Source organism: Harpia harpyja, chromosome 8 (genome assembly GCF_026419915.1).
Source record: "Harpia harpyja isolate bHarHar1 chromosome 8, bHarHar1 primary haplotype, whole genome shotgun sequence".
NCBI classification, from domain to species: Eukaryota; Metazoa; Chordata; class Aves; order Accipitriformes; family Accipitridae; genus Harpia; species Harpia harpyja.
Window position 1 is genome coordinate 43723684 of NC_068947.1, and position 21815 is coordinate 43745498.

Sequence of the window (21815 nt, forward strand, 5' to 3'; positions counted from 1 at the left end):
GAGAAGACAACATTCTCAGTACTGAGAATATGAGAAAGGAAGAAGCTACAACAGCTAAAGCCATGAAGGACCTTGGCAAAGAGCACAGACAGAAATCAGTGTGAAAGAAGGCAGCAGCAAGTCAAAGAAACAGGCAACACCATACCCTCAGCCCAGCACTGCCAGCTAAAAGCCATGCCTTTAGTAAACTAGAGGAATACAAGCAGAGCGTGAATGCACTCAGCAAGCCTACAGAAAATGATGCAGCCCCCATCTCTGGAAAAAGACACTGAGTGTAAGGACAAGAGTAGTCTCATCTGCTCACACAGCCAGGAAAAGCTTACAGATTTTGCAGAAGGGATCTGCAGTACTTACACACTGCCTAGAGATAATCACATTAACTCAGATCAATACACCTGGGTACGTATATAAGTGTTTGGAAGTAGTTACTCCTAGAACTCACTCATTTCTACTTATACTCACGTTGTTTCTATACACACCGTAAATTTAAGTGTTTCATCACTGTATTTCAAAAATCTACATTAACTAGTACCAGACAAGGATTCTGAGCTAGCAAATACCTCAGCTGCTCATATTAGGCTTAGACAAGGTTCCTTAATGATGTTATTCAGGAAAAAGCCTGTGAACTATGCACAAGAGAAGAACAAAACTGACTATCAGCATAAATACCTAGATCTGATTTATAAACCTTAACTTTGCAAGGACAGGTGACCTTGCAGGCAGATTCTTTCACAGGAAAGATGTTTGTTCCAAGGATATGAAACACCGTGCAATTAATGATGCAGACAGACTTAGCTTTCAATAACAGTTTCATGTGAGTTCATTCATCAACTTAAGTTAACATGGTAAATTTACTAAGAACTATCAGCGCTAAAATACACCTACAGGAGTAATAGTTCAGCCACACAATTTTTGCATCCCCTAAAGAAAGAAAAGTCTACCAACCAACACGGAACTTCAGGCCACTTAAGCTTTGTGCCTAAATATTTATGCCAGGGAAAATTTAGGCAGATACTCAGATGAGACTTCAGTCTGTTTCTATGCATGTATGTATTCACGACCTCCTAGTAACTAGTTGATGGAGCAGACTTAGTGGCTCTACTAGATTAGAGTACCTTATATTTATATGGTATTTCAACACCTGTGTCTTTAAGTTATTTATCTGGGAGAAAAATTCTCTCAGCTTAGATCCAGCCTAAGGCCTTTTAAGCACTAAGTAGGAACAACATAGTACATTGGATATACCTATATGCCAGGCTTGCATCAGGACAGAAGGATGGGTGTTTGGGAGCAAGCATAAGAGGGACAAGCCACACTGGTACAGAGAAGTGGCAACGTAATCCAGTGCTCTGACAAATTGGGGAGCAGGAAGGAAGTGGTGTATAGGCAGTTAAATATCATGATTACCTTCCTCAAAATTCACATTCTCAATATTTTCCATAGTTCATGTGTTTTGCAGCCTAAGACTCTCGTTTGGAAGAACAGCTTTTAGAAACACCTTGAAAGCATCTCAGAAAACTCTAGCTGATAAATGGAAGTCAGAACACACATCCTGCCAACAAATACCTGTTTTTAATTTACTTGAGAAAGTAAAACCCATGTACTCACCTTTCTCAGTTACAGAAATTCAGAATCCTTCTAAATCCATGATGTTACACCTGATGCACATAATCTACATCTTTTTTGGTAATCGCCCTCTACTATAGCCACTCAACTAGATTTCTGTAACTTTCAGTGTTGTTCCTGTCTATGACTGATTTGACTTAAATATGTAAACCAAGGTAGACCTTCTTCCTTTGTTTTTCATGCACCAGCTGCCACAAGTTCCCCTGCTCTCCTAAGCAAACCAGGGCCAGCTCAGGTCACTACTACTAAGCTCCATATCCCCAAAAACTTCAATTTTAAGTCCTCTGCTCACACGCCTTTCTTCTGAACACTGCACCTCTCCAGCCCTCATGTTTTTTAGTATCAAATTTGTATCATGTCTCAGACAGAAGCATGAACTTCTGCACTGGGTACATGCATAGGTAAGACCCCGCAGAATTCAGAGCAGAGAAGCTGTGTCTGACTTAAGCGTGCAGCCAAGACTAGCCTGCTCTAATGTAAGACAGCAGCACTAGATACTGCTGACTTTTTAATCTGTGCTCCCATCAGAAAAAGTACCTTCCTTCTTCCACAAGACAACACAAACCAAAAAAGAATCCACAAACTCTAAAGACCATCCAGCTAGGAATCAAGCTGAGTTGTTCACAGAACTTGCATGGTTTGTATGCTTCCCTGGTACACAAAAGCTTATACCAGTTGACTTCCATCAGTTTAGTTTCCCTTTTTTCTGCAACACACTTCATGTAACCATTCCTTCTCCTCTCCATTCAGGGGATGCATACAAGAGACTTCACTGAAGTCTGACTTGTTGCGTTAACATGGTCAACGTGAATAAAATTAATTCCTACAACTCCTCCCTGATTTTAAATTTGCCATGAAAAAAGAAAACTAAAAAGCTTTTCACCAGCTGAAACATTTTGCAAGACCTATGATCATAGGTCCTCTGTGCTTTTATATGGCTGAGCAATTCCAAGCCTCCTTCCAGCACCTCTGAAACAGTCCTGCACCATGATGACCCGAGCCAAACCACCGGTTCCACTGCCTCTGCAGCAGAACTTTCACACTGCCACCTTCTCTCCTCCTGTTGCAAAGGAAAGCATTGCATATGCTTCGTGGGTTTCCACATACAGAACTATTTCAGATACCTGCTGGCTGGCCTGGCTGGTACCCAAATTCATATTGCACCAAGATTTGTAGCAAGACTTACCATACCACCAGCACATTTCAGGTTTATGAAGAAGCATTCAGTAATTGAAATCCTAGCTTTTTCTGTTTTGCCAGTTTTGCAGGACTCACCTCAAGTGACTCACCTCAAGCTGCATGTCTGTCAAAAGGAATGGCAGACGCACCCCAGGTTTCAGACCCCACCCAGCAGATAACCACAGTTATATTTCTAAAGATCTTAGGGCATCATAGTATTGTTTCATTATACTCCACAAGAGAGATATCAAAGAGCTATTCTCTGTCACAAGCTGCCATAAATACTAACATTATTTCCCCTGTAGACCTAACACCCTAGATAAACATTTGGGCAAGTCAAACATTGTGCTTTCAAGACCAGATTCCTCAAGAAAGCACCGAAAAAGACTCACATCATCAGTCACCCGACTCAGCCAGTGTCAGGGAGCAGCAAAGGGCCAGCACACCCCAGAGCAAGGCAAGCCAGGAGCCCTGGTGACCCGCACCAGCAGGCACTGTCCCTGTGCTGGTTTTGGATGGGATGGAGTTAATTTTCTTCATAGTAGCTAGTATGGGGCTACGTTTTGGATTTGTGCTGAAAACAGTATTGATAATGCAGAGAAGTTTTCATTATTGCTGAGCAGTGCTTACACAGAGTCAAGGTCTCTTTCTGTTTCTCACCCACCCCACCAGCGAGGAGGCTGGGGGGGCACAAGAAGTTGGGAGGCAACACAGCTGGGACAGCTGACCCCAACTGACCAAAGGGATATTCCACACCATAGGATGTCATGCTCAGTATATAAAGCTGGGGGAAGAAGGAAGAAGGGGGTACATTCAGAGTTACGCCGTTTTGTCTTCCCCAGTCACCATTACACATGACGGAGCCCTGCTTTCCTGGAGATGGCTGAACACCTGCCTGCCGACAGGAAACAGTGAATGAATTCCTTGTTTTGCTCTGCTTGCACGCACAGCTTTTGCTTTACCTATTGAACTGTCTTTATCTCAACCCACGAGTTTTTCCTCACTTTTACCCTTCTGATTCTCTCCCCCATCCCACTGCGAAGCAGGTGAGTGAGCAGCTGCGTGGTGCTTAGTTGCCAGCTGAGGTTAAACTACGACAGTCCCCCAGGGCCTGGAGGCAACAGGCAGACCTTGGCCATGGGGTCCATCGATGGCCCTGGACAAGGCAAGTGAGGAACCAGATCCAGGGCCCATCTGGGGAACCCAGCTGGGAGCCTTAAGCAGGGCCACACAGAGCCTGTCCAGGGGACAGGGCCACCAGCAGGGCTGGAGACAAGCCACAGACAGCATCCGAGGGGTCCATCAGGAAAGGGGCTGCCTTTCACACAAGCCTGGGTCCAGCCAGCGGACAGATCAGAGGCAGGATGGGGGACAGGCACCCTGCAGCCTTGCTGGGACAGCATCAACAGCCCCGAGGGGCTGGAAAGGGGCCTGGGCCCCGGTGCTGACCTCAGGGCCAGGACATTCAGGACTTTGCATCACATTGTGACAAAAGGTAAACACTCATTATCAAGCAGGTTTGCGGGGTGTCAGCTCTCTCCAGGCACTCTGAGCCAGGCAGCGATGCCACAGTGCTCGCCCGGGCGAGCAGAGGTGGGGTGAGGGTGCAGCGCAGCGGTGGGGCTGCACTGTCACGGGTGGGACGGGGCATCAGTTTCCCTCCTGTCAACTGCAGGTCTGGATCTTCCTTTCCAGCAGTGCCCAGGGAAATGACAGAGTAGTTTCCTGCTGCCATTAATAGCAGCTGCTACCCACACCTCCCAAAGGCAGCCAGCTTCACACACCCATGATGCACAGCCTGCCGCTCACATGTGGGAGATGTATGAGCCCACTGCCCCACAGACTGAGCGTGACACAGCAGCTGGCCTGCTCCTGAAATTAAGCTGCTTATTTCTCTCAGCAAGCAGATACATAAAAATGCACCACTTTGAGATTGTGATTAATGTTTGGTTTCATCAATTATCCAAAAGTTTGGCTTAAGAATTAGCTACTTTTAACTTACTTTTATTTCTTAAGGCAGATTATTGAATAATCAGAAATATCCTTACTTGTCATTATTTTATACCAGAAGGATATAAACATGTCAATGCCAGGGACCCCTTGTCATGCTGATTAATTACCCTAGTTACCAGCCTCCAGCTGAATTCTCTACCCCATCATCTACTCATTTCCAGCTGCAAGGTACCCATGCCAAGGTCCTGGAAATGCACTCACAGGGGCATTAAGCCACCTCCATGTCAAGTGTTCTTGCCAAGTCTCTTTGCTGGAGTAGTCACTAAACACCTCCAGGAAAGACAGTCAACATAGGTCAAGCAAAGACACTGGGCTGGGGGGGGGGGGGGGGGCAGGGGTAGGACGGGACACACACAACAACACGACACCACAAAAAATCTCTTACATGAAAACCAGTATTGTTCAAAACCCCGCAAAGTACCAAAAGGCCAGAACCAGCAAGGCAGTGATTGGGGGGAAGAACAACCACCATCAGTTTTTACAAATGCCAGAAACAAAGTTCCTGGTTCTCTGTATCATGCTCCATAGCATGAATTCAATTACCGGTATCTCCACCACAATCAGAAACATTTGTATGTTCCCTCTCTAGGCTGCAATTCAGCCTCAGAACAGCATAAATCTTACTTCTAACTTCAGATCAATATTGAAGGCCAGAAGGACTTCTGTAACGTTCTGTAATGTAGCCTGACCCTCTGTATGACACAGACCAGAAAGCCTCCCCAACTCTTTCTATATCAGGCTCTAACTCCTGCTTGAGCAGTTGTTGGGTTTGGGGTTTTTTGTTTTGGGGGTTTTTTTATGAATCATACCTGGTCTTGATTTGGAAGCAATAAATGCTGTTTCTAACCCTGATCAATCAGCTGTGAACAGGATTGTCAGTAATACAGGACTGAATATTGCCAACTCTAGGTAGTAAAATAGAATAAAATAAAAGTGTGGACAAAAGTGTACTCTGTGGTTAGAAGAGAGAGTATATTTAAAAGGCAGGTAGAAAGAGGGGAAAAATACCTCCTTGGGACTCTTAGGTTGTTTTCAAACAGTAATCTTAGTGCTGGTAGAAAAAAAAAAAATATCTGTCATCAGAGTCCTGGGTCAATGGCCAAAAGTGGCTTTGACCTATGCATTCCCTATAGCATTTGGGAATTTCTTCACATTACATTTATGGCATGTGCACAGAAATAAATGTCCTTACATTCATACAACCTTTCACAATCTGCTTTGAGAACTACAGTCTCTTAAAATAGCTATCCCAATCAGTACAACGTTGATACAAATACTCTAATGATCAATGTAGAATTTGTAATTAGATGAACAGTGACAAACACACAATGCTTAGTCATATGTTATTAGTGGTGTAAGGTACACAATGCCTAGTCATACCTTGTTAGTGGTTATGTCTCTGACACAAGTACCAAAGCAGCAGAGAAGATGAGTGTAACTGAAGATACCGAAGTGGTAGAACACAGCACATTTGATCATAAGAAAACTCTGTATTTTCAAGGGACTGAACATGACACTAGCCAAATAAATAAAATCAGTTGGCATCAAGTAGGAGGGAGACAGGAACATACAATGTAAAGGAGTGGGAGATTTTTTTTTTATTTCCGGGCAAAAGTTAGTGCAACAAAGCTCAGACTTTAGTAATAAGTATGACTCCAAAAATGCCATGTCATCTTTGAACCAGCTTTCCTTTTAGAAAGGAAGAGGCTTACGCAGGAATCTCTTCCTACAGCTTTCATTTCTGCCCCTAGAATCTGAGACTACCTCAGAAGCATTATAGAAGCATTTAATGTACAGCTTTGTTTAAATTTACTGTGCAAACCACAGCATCAAATTCTCAACAGCTGAAGAACTGATTACAAAACAGATTGGTCTTCACAGTTGTCCTGGTTTCAGCTGGGATAGAGTTAATTGTCTTCCTAGTAGCTGGTATAGTGCTATGTTTGGGGTTCAGTATGAGAAGAATGTTGATAACACACTGATGTTTTCAGTTGTTGCTAAATAATGTTTAGACTAAGTCAAGGCTTTTTCAGCTTCTCATGCCCAGCCAGCAAGAAGGCTGGAGGGGCACAAGAAGCTGGGAGGGGACACAGCCAGGGCAGCTGATCCAAAGTGGCCAAAGGGGTATTCCATACCATGTGACGTCACATCTAGTACATAAACTGGGGGGAGTTGGCCTGGGGGATCGCTGCTCGGGAACTAACTGGGCATCAGTCAGTGGGTGGTGAGCAACTGTATTGTGCATCACTTGTATATTTCAATCTTTTTATTATTATTGTCATTTTATTATTGTTATTATCATTATTAGTTTCTTATTTTCTGTTCTATTAAACTGTTCTTAGCTCAGCCCAGGAGTTTTACTTTTTTTCCCATTCTCTCCCCCATTCCACTGGGTGGGAATGAGTGAGCAGCTGCATGGTGCTTAGTTGCTGGCTGGGGTTAAATCACAACAGTAATAAAATGCAGATCAAACATTACCTGCTGGAACTAGCAGCACCCACTTATTCCAAATTTTTTTCAGGCACCAGCTATTAAACGCTTCAGCTCCCTGGAAGAGATAAGAGTTCAGACACAAAAAGAAAAGAAATAAACACAAAAGAAAAGCAAAGTTAGGGTGCTCAGAGATCAGAGAGACAAGAAATCTAATTTAAAAAAACAAAAACCCTTGTACTTCATTATGGAATACCAAGACATTTGAGGGTCAGACAACCTAAATATACTATGAACAAATATCCTGAATTTTGATACACTTTCCTTTATCTAGGAATAGGATTTGAAAAATGAACAAGAAAAATCTTTCTGTATTTGTTCCTGTTTAAACTCCATTAACTTCTAGGAACAATTTTGCTCTCAAACAGGCAGACTACACGAAAAGGATACATTTACAAAATACAACGCAAAGCCCTTCCAAGCCTCAAAATTAATTCTGTAAACCCAAAAGCAATGGTAGAAACATGCCTAATTTACAATGCTATACCATTTGTCAATCTAGATTTTAAAAGACTTCCAGATGATAGAAATACAGCAATTTGAACTAGTAACTTCACAAGAGAAGGCAGATATTTAATCCAGTTTCGTAAAACAGATTCTTCCAAACACCAGAGTTGTACACACAGTACCGCATGTGCCATGAACAGCATCAACTCCAGACAGAATTCTAACAGCTGCACTAACCAGAAAGGTACTATTATTTTACGTTTAAATTCCTTGGACAAGAATCACATTTTCAAGCAGCTGAGATATTTTGAAGGCCAAGTCCTATATATGCAGATTCCTTGCACAATATACTTCATTGGAAAAGAACAACCAAACTGTGGTTAGTAAAGAGTGCGCATTTCTTAACTTACAATAATACAGTTGTAAATACCTAATTACATTAAGTTGGTTAGTTGCATATAATTACACAATGTAAATACACATCAAGTAAATATTGATATGAATAAATTTACATGGTTCCTCATGCATGGCAGCCACTGCTTATACATACTTGCCATTTGTATTGGCTTTGTGTGGCAAGGTTTTGGTAGCGGGGGGGGTTACAGGGGTGGCTTCTGTAAGAAGCTGCTGGAAGCTTCCCCTGTGTTCAAGAAAAGCCTATACCAGCCGGCTCTAAGACGGACCCGCCGCCGGCCAAGGCCGAGCCAATCAGCAATAGTGGTAACACCTCTGTGATAACATTTTTAAGAAGGAAAAAAAGTTGGGACGGAGGTATTCGGCAGCCGGAGAGAGGAGTGAGAACATGTAAGAGAAACAACCCTGCGGACACCAAGGTCAGTGCAGAAGGAGGGGGAGGAGATGCTCCAGGCGCCGGAGCAGAGATTCCCCTGCAGCCCCTGGGGAAGACCATGGTGAGGCAGGCTGTCCCCCTGCAGCCCATGGAGGTCCACGGTGGAGCAGATATCCACCTGCAGCCCGAGGAGGACCCCACACCGGAGCAGGTGGGTTCCCGAAGGAGGCTGTGACCCTGTGGGAACCCCGCGCTGGAGCAGGCTCCTGGCAGGACCTGCGGATCTGTGGAGAGAGGAGCCCACGGAGCAGGTTTTCTGGCAGGACTTGTGACCCTGTGGGGGGCCCACGCTGGAGCAGTCTGTGCCTGAAGGACTGCACACCGTGGAAAGGACCCATGCTGGAGCAGTTCGTGAAGAACTGCAGCCTGTGGGAAGGACCCACGTTGGAGAAGTTCGTGGAGGACTGTCTCCCCTGGGAGGGACCCCACGCTGGAGCAGGGGAAGAGTGGGATGAGTCCTCCCCCTGAGGAGGATGAAGCGGCAGAAAATAACGTGTGATGAACTGACCGTAAACCCCATCCCCGTCCCCCTGTGCCGTTGGGGGGTTGGTAGAGAATCCGGGAGTAAAGTTGTGCCCGGGAAGAAGGGAGGGGTGGAGGGAAGGCGTTTTGAGATTTGGTTTTATTTCTCATTACCCTACTCCGGTTGATTTGTAATAAATCAAGTTAATTTTCCCCAAACTGAGTCTGTTTTGCCCGTGACGGTAATTGGTGAGTGATCTCTCCTATCCTTATCTCGACCCACAAGCTCTTTGTTATATTTTCTCTCCCCTGTCCAGCTGAGAAGGAGGTGGAGTGATAGAACGGCTCTGGTGGGCACCTGGCGTCCAGCCAGGGTTAACCCATCACACCATTTCATAAGGGTATTGCTTTCTGTTATTTCAATGAATAAGAAATTACAGGATATCTAGAGAAGCACCAGCCTGCCAGCATCAGCTGACATAGAATTTTTAGGTAACAGGGAAAACACCATTCAAGTAGTGAAATAATCACAGAAACACATGCCCAAGTATTAAACTTTTGCTGAGTATCAGAAGAGTGTGGTGCAGTAGTCCGACATTCCTCCAAGCCCCACATCACAAGGCTGGCAATTGGCTCTTCATCTCTGCCTCTCCACACTTATTTCACAGCCTTAACACTTTTTTAATGTAGTTGGTTGTTGGTGCTGTGAAAACAAGCATGTGTGCACTCAGCTGCACTGAGCAGAAGATTCATATCCCAGGTGAAAGACAACTTGAAATTCCATTCCCACTTTGTAATTACAGCACACAGCTATGGAACAAAACATGAAGTAACTGCCCACCCCACACAAAAAATGACAATCCTATATCATCAAAATGTATTCAAGGAAACAAAGCACTAAATGGACTGAAATACATTTCCGTATGCCAATATGCTTACAATGCATTCTCAACAGGAGGCTCCATCATACTCCTCTAACAGCCCTTTCATTATGATTGTTATTATTATTGTTATTATTATGGTACCTTTCTCCCAGCCTGGACAATGAGCACAGGCACGGAGATTGATGAGACAGCCCTATCCAAGCAGGGAAATGACAGCTGTGCCACATGCCAGCAAGCAATGACACAGCCTTTTTGTAATCCAAAATGCCTGCAGCCATAACTACTTGCTGCAAGGTGTGAAGGCTGCAATATTGTACTTGCACTGCTAGGGGTCTTTTCCCCTCTTTTCTCCCTCAGGAGTAAAAGCAAAAACCCACAGTGCCGTTTGCCTGCAAGATAGGCAGCGAAATGTGTTGATTAACACCTCACCTAGGTGCTCAGTGTTTCACTATTTATAAGTTACATTTCCCCTACAACAGTCAGAGTAACAAACAGCTTGCTTCCTCTCCTTTTTCGTACTCCAAAACACAGAAGACAAAGCCAACTTTTACAAGGCCTTTCCCAAAGGCTTAAGGCCTTGTTTTCTGCAAAAGATGCCTGCAAAAAGAGGACAATATTTCCTTCACAGAGCTCCACCATAAGTAGGGTTTCACAGCTATCCCACTCTCCCAAGCTGGTCTTGCTGCAATTCAGTGCAAGTTGAGAGCAAGCCAAAGCAGATGCAGACAACATATTGCTTTCACAGTAAGATACCTACCCCCAGAGAGAACCAGAACTGGGAAGGTAACTACTGGGCTCACGCCTCTCAGACAGGCACTCAGGCCGTGAATTATCAGCGCTGAGACCCACACCAGTGTCTAGTTTCACATTGGCTAACCCCAGGCCAGATGCAGATCTTCAGTGCACAGAGGCTCCCTGCAAGAGCCCTGTGTATTGGGTTTGTGTGGCAGGGTTTTGGCAGGGGCAAGGCGCTACAGGGGTGGCTCCTGTGAGAAGCTGCTAGAAACTTCCCCAGCTCCAGGTAGGACCCACCACTGGCCAAGGTCAAGCCCATCAGCAGCAGTGGTAGTGCCTCTGGGATAACGTATTTAAGAAGGGAAACCTGCAGTGGAGAGAGGAGTGGGATGCGAAAGAAACACCTTATACAGACACCAAGGTCAGTGAAGGAGGAGGAGGAGGTGCACAGGAGGAGGTGACTCCCCTGCAGCCTGTGGTGAGACGGCAGGCTGTCCTCCTGCAGCCCATGGAGGTGAGCAGTGGAGCAGATGCCCACCTGCAGCCCATGGAGGACCCCACGCCGGAGCAGGTGGCTGCGACCCAAAGAAGGCCGTGACTCCATGGGAAGCCCGCGCTGGAACAGTCTGTTCCTGAAGGACTGCAGCCCATGGGAAGGACCCATGCTGGAGAAGTTTGTGGAGGACTGTCGCCCATGGGAGGGACCCCACGCTGGAGCAGGGGAAGAGTGTGAGGAGTCCTGCCCTTGAGAAGGAAGGAGCAGCAGAGACAACATCTGATGAACTGACCATAACCCCCATTCCCGATCCCCCTGTGCTGCTCAGGGGAGAAGGTAGAGACCTCAGGGGTAAAGTTAAGCCTGGGTAGAAGGGAGGGGTGGGGGGAAGGTGTTTTACGATTTGGTTTTACTTCTCATTATCCTGTTTTGATTTGATTGGTAACCAATTAAATTGATTTTTTTTTTCCCCCACCAAATCAAGTCTGGTTTGTGCCCATGACCACAATTGGTGAGTGATCCCTCCCTGTCCTTGTCTCGACCCATGAGCTTTTCATTGCATTTTCTCCTCCCCATCCCACCACGGGGGGAGGAGTGAGCAAGCTGCCTCCTGGTGCTTCGTTGCCAGCTGGGCTTAAACCAGGACACCCTGTCAAGAAGTTGGCAAGATGGGTCTCTGTGCAATCTCTCACGTGTAATACAAAGAGTAAACAAATGAGCAACACTACCTCCAAGATTAATGTAGTAAGGACCCTCCAGGCAAACCCCTGCCATATTTTCACTCCACTGCTGATTTTCAAGCTGTACCCATGTTTGGCACTTGGCTAGGATGTGATAGTCAAGCTTCAACCTGAAACACATTCCTCAGGTCCATTGATTTCAGCAAACTTTAAAAAAAAAAAAACAAAAAAACCCCCCACAAACAAATATCTGCCTTCATGCCTACTAAGAGGGGCTTACACAAGCAACATTTCAAAGCAAAACTGGACAAATTCAAGTTGTAGCATGTCCGCTATTTACTTATTCCCTACTAAAAGTATTGCTCCATAAAACCTAGTTACAAGGTGAAACATGTATGTCAAAATGTAGTAATCAACCATTCTGAATTTGAAAGAAAACAGCACATCATTTGTCCCAACTGTTCCCTGAACCAGTGCTGATGATTGTATATGCTATTCTTTGTCTAGCCCAGATTTGAACATCTCCCATGATTAACCTCCATATGTTCAGGCAGTCCCAATCTCTCCACACAAGAAAAATACATTAATCACTGATTACATTCTGCCTACAGACAATATCAGTCTCCCCTGGCAAGCTAAATATTGATGCTCATCATTTGGCTACTTTTGGCTACTGAGAGCAGTGCTTTGGAATTTCTAGATGCTTCATTTGCTCTGAATTTGTTCTGCTGGGTAAAGAGCTGAGGAAAAAAAACAGAGCAAGCTAATTAAGAGCTAAATTCTGCCCTTGCATACATAGGCATGCCTCTACAACAGTCACTGAGAGCTGTACTACTTACACATCAGCAGACCTAAGGTTTAACTCATGTCAGAACAGTATGGGAAACAAGTCTCAAGACCAGTTCCACTCACACAAAAGCAAAGCCAACACATCTAAAAATCCAAACTGCAGAACTGATTCTAAGAGAGAATAACTTCTGAGATTTGTAGGTTTTTTCACTCAGGAAAAAACAAGACAAAAAACACGCACTGGAGGACGATATTTTAGGAGCCAGGAAGGTCTGCAAGACCCCTCAACTTCCAAAATCAGGGTATTAATCAGATGTGTAGAAGGTGTAACATTACCAACTACAAAGATGGAAGAAGGCGAGAGAGGAGTGAATGCTGGCCATAGGCCCTTAATTTCTTTCTTTGCACTAGGAACTAGGCTTCATATACTATGAATGGCTATAATTCCTATGAAAAGAAATCAAATGTAATAAAGAGAATTCCCTTCTCAAACAGAGGAGTGCTACTCAAGGCTATCTATACAACATTAAAGGATTGTGGCAAGTTCTCATGGACCTCCTTTAAATTGTTCCTATTTAATTGCTTAGAGAGCCTCAGACAAGATCCAAGATATGAAATGGGTGACAGTATGTCAGGACCTAAGTGCTCTATTGGGAATCGGAATGAACCCCAGATAATACCATTTTATCCATGTCATTGTTTAGCAAGAAAGTCACAACTAGCAACTTGCGAGTAGCTGGTATTCAGCTTAAATGTCACTAAAACTCCAGTTTTAATAACTCCAGTAAACTAGAACATAATTTAGGAACAGCATCATCTTAATTCTGAAGTATTCTGACGAAAGATAACACTAACTGAGCAGTAGGAGATTGAGTTACTTCAATATTCTTAATCTTTTAAACTTTTTTTAAATATAAATGAGGACAGCAACACCACTTTAGTTAGGAAAGTCAAGCTATTTGCAAAGTAAAAGGCGGAGAATAAAAAAGTTTTACATGTCATTCAGACTTGCATTATCACACAGAACAACTCTTGCAGTGCCTTTGGACTAATACAGTGAAATATTTAGACAGCAATCTATCATCTCCCCGTGACCAGTGAGAGTAATTGCTGTTGTCATGTAACTGTCATGTAACATACAACTGCAAAGAGTGGTCACAGCACAGCACTGCAGTCCAATTTCTTACACAGCTGTAAGAGCACTTGAAGATCACAGGATTTTGGTACTAAGGAAATGGGAAGACAGGTAGATGCAGGGCTTTTCTTCTTAGCTTCACCCACTCATATGACCTTCAGTCACCACCACAGCCATGCATCACACACACCTACACTCCCATCCTTTGCATTGCCTGTACTCATGTAGGCACATCTGCATTAGCTTCAACCTACAGGAGCTCTGCTAAAGGATCCCTCTTTGTCAATATTACGTCAAAAATAACACTGGACTACATAACATGTGACTGCACCCTGCTGTTAGACTGACAGTTGACTTCACAGGTATTCTTGTTCCTGTGCTTGTGATCCCCTGGTAGCATTGATGAGAATAACAATGCCAGAGAAAATATAAAGGTACACAGCAGCATGTACACCAGAGGAACTGGACAAGGTAGATATTACTTGTATCTCCTTTGCAGTACATTAGTTGTTCTTGCTACCACCTGGCACAAAAAAACCCTGACTAAAATAAATAGGTATTCCTAGAAACTCTGCATTATTGATGAGGAGAATTCTTTTAACAACAGTTTCTTTGGGATTGTCAAAACTGATGACCTAAAGTAAAGTGCTCACTTCTAAGGCATTATGTATTGATAAAGGCATAAACTGATAATACAATTTAGAGTGGATTTCTCTACAATGCTATCTAATGATGCTAATGCTTAAAAAGGTTATTTGCATTACTCTGATCTTATTCCTGGAAAGAGAAATGTCCATTTTTGGCAGCTATTCTAGGTTGGAAAGGTGGCAAAGGAAGATAGGCAGGGAAAGACAGACAGAAATAGACCTGATCCATTTGTGGAAGTCCATGAAGAAACTTATGTCAGTACAATGTATGATTAAGTATACCATTATATTGCCTATATGGAGAGCAATTTTGGATCAGACCACTTCTAGGAATCAGGGCAGTTCTTAAACAACTTTAAACAAACAGTAATCAGAACTAGAAAGGGGTGTCTAAATCCTGTATCTATATGGCAAAAACTGTATTCGTATAGCTATAGCAACACTACACCAATGCAGTTTTGTCATTAAAATTCCATAGGAAGACAAGACTTTAAGTTACAATTTTCTAAAAAGCCTACAAAAATTCCCAGTCCTTTCAAATTTCAAATGTGAGCTGACATTCTTGGAAGGTTAAACTTACACAGGATGCTAGATTATAGTCTTCCAGGCACTGGGCAGCAGGAGCAGAATATTGCAGTAAGCCAGTACTCTGTCAGAGCATCTTGGCCTGCTTTTCAAATCCTCAGCCACAACAAATACACAGATTCACTTAACTTGCCATATGTAGATACAACCTAGCCCAAACCTCAGGTTTCACATGGATATCTCCCAGTGTGAAGTTCAGCACATGGCCATTCTCTCAGTTATGTTCACATCTGCCAGGAGACCCATTTAGGCATAAGCTTAAAACCGAAGCAATCCTGAACTAGTCTGATACGCACAATTACAATGAACTGATACATTCAGAGGAGTATGAAAGCAGTGGCTGTATCATTGCAGGCCTGAATCTGAGGGTCCTGAATTCAGTCAGGTTTGCCTTACTCATTCCACCTTTGACTCATTCCCAGTCTCCATCACCCTCACAGTACAAAAAAAAGTGTTTCTTGATGTTCAGAGGGAACCTCCTGTGTTTCAGTTTGTGCCCATTGTTTCTTGTCCTGTCACTGGGCACCACTGAAATGAGCTGGGTCCATCCTCTTTGCACCGTCCCCTTCAGATATTTGTACACATTGATGAGATCCCGCAGCCTCAAGGATGTTGATGGGGTTTTCAGCCCAGGCCTCAAACATCACGCCTTCTTTCAGAAAGGAGATGTCCAGGACAGTAGCAGGGAAGAGCAACTGTGCTTCCAGGTGGAAGGCTGGCCAAGTTACGTGGGGCACAAGACAAGAAAAAAGCTCATAATTTTTCTCTGCCCTGTGAGTCCATGCAGAAGTCAACTTAACTGTCCACTCATAGTGCAAAACTACCATCCCTGAAGCAAGAAGAGACAATATGGGGTATAGAAACTAAAATAAAATTGAATGTCTCTTCTAAGTATAATAAGCAGTCTAGCTTACTTGGTTCAAAAAACCGCATACCTGGTATTTTTGATCTCAAAAAAACCAAATAGCAAGACACATCCTGATCACTGTATTTATTCCAAACAAATACCCTTTGTTCCCTTAGCCAGTGGCTAATTGCCAATTTGTTTCATGAACAAAACCTGACACAGAAAACAGAATCCAGCTATTAAGTATAGAGGGTTACAAAAGAACACAGGTAGTATTAAGCTTAAGGCAGAACTGCTCTGTCAGCAAGCATCAGTGTGCTAAGCACAATCCCACCTTCTCTATCTCCTGATCTGAATCTAACTTTTTTGCAGTAGATTATCTCCCTCAAGGGCAAATGTATTCCAAACATTTAAGGGCTCTTACAATAGGCCAACACTGATCTCTGTGCTTGAATAATATCCCAAATGGACCCTCATTGGTAACACGATAACAAAATCAGTGTTTCAGTCAAAAGAGAAGAGTCTTTTTGCTCCTCTGTTCTTTTCTTTTTGTGCATTGATATAAAGATCAGAGTCATCTGCATGAATAAGATTTAGAATTCTGATGAAAACAATATGAGATACTAAACACTTTTTGGCCCTCCCAAATTTGTATTCAACCTCTCCCTTTGTCAAAGCTGTAATCACACTCCCATCGGTGTTCAAGGGATTTATGCAAACAAGGTCTCTTCTGTCAAAAATCATAGCAATTTAATGCAGTTGCAGGCTGTTTGGTTGTGTAGATTACTGGCACAAAAGATGATGCAACTTGGTATTCTGATGCATCAGCTCTCTGTAATACAGATCAGATGGTCTTAGCAGTCTCATCTCAGCCATTCTAGCATAAGATACTTTATCCATATACAACCGAACTGGAAAAATAAGGGAAAATAACAGAAGAGAGGTGACTTGAAGCTACAGTCGTAAGGAAATTTAAAAATGAAGCTAAAACTCAGCCTGTTGCTTAATGGTAAATACAGTATTAATTGAATATCTCTCCATGGAATGTCACCCACTTGCATAAGGATGGACTTAAACAAATAAAAGCCAGCCATCTTTACCTCTGTGCAAGTGCTAGCTACTATTTGTGCATATTACACATCCACCTTATATACCCAATACACAAAGTATGAAAAGAAGTTCATTACACAGCACCCAGACGCAGGACTTAACTCTTTAGATCTAGCTGTAAAAAATCAACACTTACAGCTCTAGTGACTCTCTGGTTGACAGTCTCATGTGCAGTATTGCAGCTCCTCCATCACTCAAGGCCACACCCTGCCTCCTTTGGGAAAGTTGTGCAGTTTGTTTCAGTGGGCAAAATTCAATCACTTGAAGTGAAATGAGCAAGATTTAGCCATGACCTACACCCTCACATTATTGACTATTTATAGACAAATCTGGCTGTGTCAGAAATTTTACCTGCACTTGCACAGGAGATTATGATATCTGTGCTCACTGCCACTCTCTCAAGAATGAAGAATGGGTCTGTCTTGCTGGCTTAACACCTCTTCGCAAAACCAGTGTGATGCTGTGAGGAAAGGGGGAGAGAGAGTTGATTAAAAGCCGTGATGAAATGCATGCAATAGAGTGGAATATCTGCAGTGCTCTGTCACCTCCGCACACATTCTCCCCAGGAAACCAATGGCACTTTACAAGAAAACCATTACAGCATCAGGGCAGCCTCTAATTGGCTATATTCTGGATACAGTCTCTGACCCAAAATATATGGGTTAGCTAAAGACATGCCACACCAAAAGTATGCTTTAATTGAGGCAGCATATTACCTCTGCAACTCCCTTGAGTAAAAGAAAGAGGAGTTAAGATCTGACTGGATACTATATATAAATATATATTTTTTTTTTTTTTAATATATGTCTATCTTTAAGCCTGAGAATATGCAGAAGATTTGCTTTGACCACACGGACCTCTTTTGCATTTACTTTCCCATATGTTTATGCCACTAAGTTACACATGCAGAAATCTTGAAACGAAGAATTTAAGGTGCTTATTTGCTAAAAAAACAAGTGTTACACTTAAGCACAGTTCTTGGTGTCAAGATGACTGTAGAAAATTATTTAAGCTTCATGTGCATCCATCCACATAAAAAGAATACCAAATGACTTACCCAAACACAACTCATCTTCCCAATTCAAACAGCACATAAATGCCGACATAACTGGGTTTATGTTCAGTCTATTAATGCAAAATATTTACTGAGTAACCACTACAAGAAAGATTTGCTCATGGATTTTCCACAAGCAGAAAAATAAGATGCTGTGTGCAGGTTAAATCACTGATTGTGCATTATTTACTCCGCTCTAGTGCTATAATAGCTGGTTGCAAATAAGGACATTGAGGTATATACAGCACAGAGCCTTAGTATAAAGGACTCATTCTGCCAAGTGAATTGGGACCAACTACTTAATACAGAAGTATCATTCAAATCTAATGGGATCAGAAGTAAATCAGGTTCTATTCCTTACTTCGTTCCAGTCCTTATCTCCTTTCCCCATACATACAACATGCATAATCCAAATATTATGGCATTCCAAAAAAATGAGCCTCATCATGTATAAAAAGAGCCACATTAGAGAAATCCACATAAGTAGATAAAAAAGGTGACACTCATCCTTTTTTCAGGTTGGCTTACAGCTCCTTAGAGCAACGATCACATTTGAGTTCTGTATCCACAGGCTGCGTATTACTGGTCCCCTTTCTGGCTGCTCCGTGCACTGATGTAATCTAAATAAATCAGCTAGTAAAACACATCATGTAATGGCAGGAACAGTGGCTGTCTGAAGTTCTGCTGGTCTCTGTCAGGAGATGTTATTAGGCCTAACAATCCAGAAATACCTACTTTAAGGAGAAATAAAAAGTTTGCCTGCTTTTGCCCTATTTAAGCACCTTATCTAGGATTATAAAACATGGAATCAAATCCTGCAAACTTGCATTCTCTTTGCAAGTGTTAAGAGAAGGCGGGAGCTCTGTCTTACAAGTGCCCTCATAACACTGTTTCTCTACATTGCCTTTATAGGAGCCTGACACCTCAATACTCATCTACTTGACCTCAGTTTAGATGCAGAAGTTTTAGCTGCTTTTAACGTTCAGTCTTAATTAGGGAGACAAAAGAAGTTTCCTTAGATGTTTAAGTTAGCTTCAGTGGTGAATAAGAAGTTAAAGAGTAGGTGATGGACGCTTTAAAACAGCTTCTCTGATCTCCCTCACTCTACCGGCACTCCTTTCAAGTTCTTCACTGGCCTGCCCCACTATTAACCTCCCTCCACACTGAGAATTAGCTATTTATTATCAGCCTTTGTTCTCTCTCTCAAAGGGCTCCTCCTCTCAACTCTTTACCCAAGAATCCTCAGCGGTCTTTTATGAATGTGTATAACAAAATCCCTTTGAAAGTCAAAATAAATTATTGCCACTGGTTGGAATATAGAGAAGCTCCTACTTTGACCACTTAGAGCATGCTTTGAAAGTCTTGATGCTGATGCAATACTGCTTACTGCCGTCATACGATTTAACAGTGGTATTAGAAGCATATCCAAGTGAGCTCTACAGCCTCAAATCTATCTCTAGTAAAGAGCAAGCTCTTTGTCCTTGTGGTGTCCCAGCACAGGAGCAATATGTAGCTACATCTCTCTCCAATCTTTAGCTTAATACATCCCAGCAATTTATCTTTTAATTGAGAATTAGCTCCTGTTCCTCCTGTCCTGGGATGTCTGTCAAAGAGGTATAATAAGGAAAAAACCATCATTCAAAACCCACTTAATATTATACTTCCTTCAAGATATGTGGAAATGTAGGATTTGGAAAAACAGTTTACCAAAACCTCTAAAAGCTGAAACCAGCAAATTGTGCACAAACCCGACAAAGTAACAAAGTGCAACACAATCTTTGTTAAAATTGGCAGCCTCCACATTTGTCAAAGAAAACTGCAAACTGCCTGAAGTGCAATCCCTTCCACAGCCATAGGGTGTGCCTGTAAGGAATAAAACAAACTAGGAGCATAAGGCTTGGGTGTTCAGTAAACCAGGAGTGAACTTTTTTGGGTACAAAACAAATCTAACAGTTAACTAATTCAGTGCCTAAGGACAAAACCTCATTCCCAGCTCCTGCACATCACAAAATGTCACAACATTTGGCTGCCTCCTATCAAGCAAGAGCAAAATACCATGACTTCTCTCAGGGCAGTATTAAAGGACAGTGTCAGTGCTTCGTTAGAAAACTGGCAAATGTCTTTTCTTGTTTTGCTCAAAGTCACCCTGCCAAAGTAGCACGGTGGTAAGAGGCTGAATGGAAAAAATGGGCACAGGGGAAGGAAGAAACATATTCCATCTGCCTGGCAGTGTCTGATAAAAACTGATCTCCTCCTATTTCCTTTAATCACTGTGATTTTCTAACAGAAAGATATAATATGTGTAATACAGCAAAGCTCTTTGCCATCTTTATACTCCATTAGAAAACATTTCACTGATCATTAAAATGCAGCCATAGGCCAACATGATAATACCTGATGAAAACTTTAGCAAAAAAACAAAATGAAGTGAAACCACAGAATGTATATTAAAGACTCAATATTTGGCCTGAGTCTCAGCAGTACATCACATCTGAAAGTGGAAACTCCATGAAACCTTAATATACTTAACACTACTTCAGAGACTTCGGTTCAGTTTGGACTAGGTGCGAAATGACAGGTTTGAGTCACCAGGACTTCTTCCTACCAAACATAAATCTTCTCCAGAGGTCTTCCACCCAGGCACTGACCAAGCACAGTCTGCCAGATTTGATGAGACAGGAGGCCACAGAAGTAGAACTGCTCAATCGGATCTGAGGGTAATCAGACTTCCTACAGCATGACACAGCGTTACAGTAAAGCAGTGCTGTGGAACATTGCATTCAGGCTTGGTAATCAAATAAAACTGTCATTCAAGATTTACTATACTCCTGTGCATAGTTATCCATTATCTGTAACAAAGCCTGAACTTATTAAATTACTTCATATTTTCAGTATTATGCTGTTGTTTATTATATAGCAATATGAAGGAATACAGAAAGAGTCATTTTCCACTAATACTGAACAAGGAACATTATTAGATTAAGGATAGAACATTACCCTTGAAGCTTTTCTCTCAGCTTTGTGCCACTGCAGAACATCTAGTTATATACTTCTCCTTGACGCCTCCTGCTGCAGATTTAAAGAACCAAGGCAAATCGCTCCCATCACTCTGCTAACACTGTGGGAGACACACAGAGAAGGAAATATGTTAATTTTGGTAACAAACCAGGGAACTACATTGGTGTCATATTCTTTCCGTCTGCAGAGAACAAAACACCAGTTGGTTCGCACCACGTATCTATAAGATGAGACAGGCAGAAATGTCCTATCATAAAAGGGTGTTTACGAAAAAGAGAGAGAAAAATTGATACACATTCAATAGCAGTACCTGGGTAATGGACAGGAGGGAAAACGTATTTCAGACAAAGCCCCAGAATTCCTTTTTCAGTGTTTCAGAGACAATGCACAAGCATGGTGGGAGGAGGCACAAGAGCCCAGAGTCTCTGTCCTTACTTCTCCCTTTCCAATCTTGTATGAGCAGAAGCCCTAGGGGTAGGAGTTTAGGTGCCAACATTTGCATGCAGGTTACACTTCTAGTTGTTCATCAGTTTGTCACAACTTGTTAGCTGCTTGCAAGAGTTGAGTGCAGAAGCACACAGAGCATGGACAGTAGTGCACAGACATTGCAGAAGCAGCTGTACAGCAGGGGGTCTTATCTCCTTTACCTCCTCCAGTCACACCAAGAGAGCAACAAGTCACAATACTTCAATTCTCTGGTCCCCTCAGCTTAACACAGAGGCAAATGGGAACAAAGTGGAAGAGGGGCGGAGAAGCCCAACCAGATTC

At 42.8% G+C, this 21815-nt stretch overlaps 1 protein-coding gene across 4 annotated transcripts in view; it reads right to left on the reverse strand.

Annotated features, from left to right (window-relative positions):
- Positions 1 to 21145, reverse strand: part of ZPLD1 (zona pellucida like domain containing 1) — a 68110-nt gene extending 46965 nt beyond the window's left edge. For 3 of the 4 annotated variants that reach the window (XM_052795007.1, XM_052795006.1, XM_052795009.1), the window contains exons 1-2: positions 21027 to 21145; positions 7297 to 7366 (exon numbers count right to left, since the gene is read on the reverse strand). The gene's annotated coding sequence lies outside the window, so the exon portion shown is untranslated. The remainder of the gene's footprint in view (positions 1 to 7296; positions 7367 to 21026) is intronic. The other variant, XM_052795008.1, reaches the window with a different exon arrangement.
- Positions 21146 to 21815: the final 670 nt, after the last annotated feature.